The following is an 831-nucleotide window of genomic DNA, read 5'->3' as shown; positions in this document are numbered from 1 at the left end:
TGTATGGAGAGGGGTGGTATAAATATAACAAAAGAATTGTTAATTGTAAAGGTGTTTATAACTGTGGGTGAATGGGTGCTTTGGGAAAAGAGAAATGAAGCAGTAGGAAGATATAATGTTGAAACAGAAAAACAAGATTTCTTTCTGTTTAAAGCTAAATTACAAGAAATTATTCTAATAGATAAGCAGGTCCTGGGATGGGATAGATGTTCAAATAAATGGGGGGAATTAATGAAAATTCTGCAAATGTATGAAAAATGGTGTATACGTGAAAATGTAAATTGATTTTTTGTTTATTGGAAAAATAAAGGGAAATTAAAAAAAAAAAAAAAAATCTGTTCTTATCAGTTTAATATCTGATACGTCCCCCATAGGGGGACCTGTCTATATTAAATTGATTTTTGGAAGCAGGAGAGGGAACCGGGGCTTGCTCCGTCCACTCCACGCATCGACCCGGTATTGCAGTACCTCTGGGAACGGTGCACAAGAAAGGTCTCAAAAAAGAGAGAGAGAGAGAGAGAGACAGCCTCTCCCTCTCCCTTTTTCTGGGTTGTATTTTTTCCCGCTCTTTTTGTATTTTTTTTTGTTTGTTTGTTTGTTTGTTTGTTCCAAATAAGGCAGGCAGGCAGGTCTGCCTAACTGATGGACAGTCTGCTCTGCTCACGCAGCAGGCCAGTGTACCCAGAAGGCCTTGCGCTCGTGGGAGGAGGAGGACGAGCGCAGCGGTAAAGCAGAAACGGAGCTGTTTAGTGGGGCAAGGAGCCCTCGCTTTCAAGGCGGCAGCAGCAGCAAAGCGCCCCTTTGCCGGGACCGAACGGCACTTGCGTTTTG

General features: G+C 42.5%; 1 pseudogene; it reads left to right on the top strand.

The window, feature by feature from the left end:
- Nucleotides 1–280: 280 nt before the first annotated feature.
- Nucleotides 281–490, top strand: LOC131728238 (U2 spliceosomal RNA; annotated as a pseudogene).
- Nucleotides 491–831: the final 341 nt, after the last annotated feature.

Source organism: Acipenser ruthenus, unplaced genomic scaffold, assembly GCF_902713425.1.
Source record: "Acipenser ruthenus unplaced genomic scaffold, fAciRut3.2 maternal haplotype, whole genome shotgun sequence".
Taxonomy (NCBI): domain Eukaryota; kingdom Metazoa; phylum Chordata; class Actinopteri; order Acipenseriformes; family Acipenseridae; genus Acipenser; species Acipenser ruthenus.
This window is presented reverse-complemented; position numbering and strand designations above follow the sequence as displayed.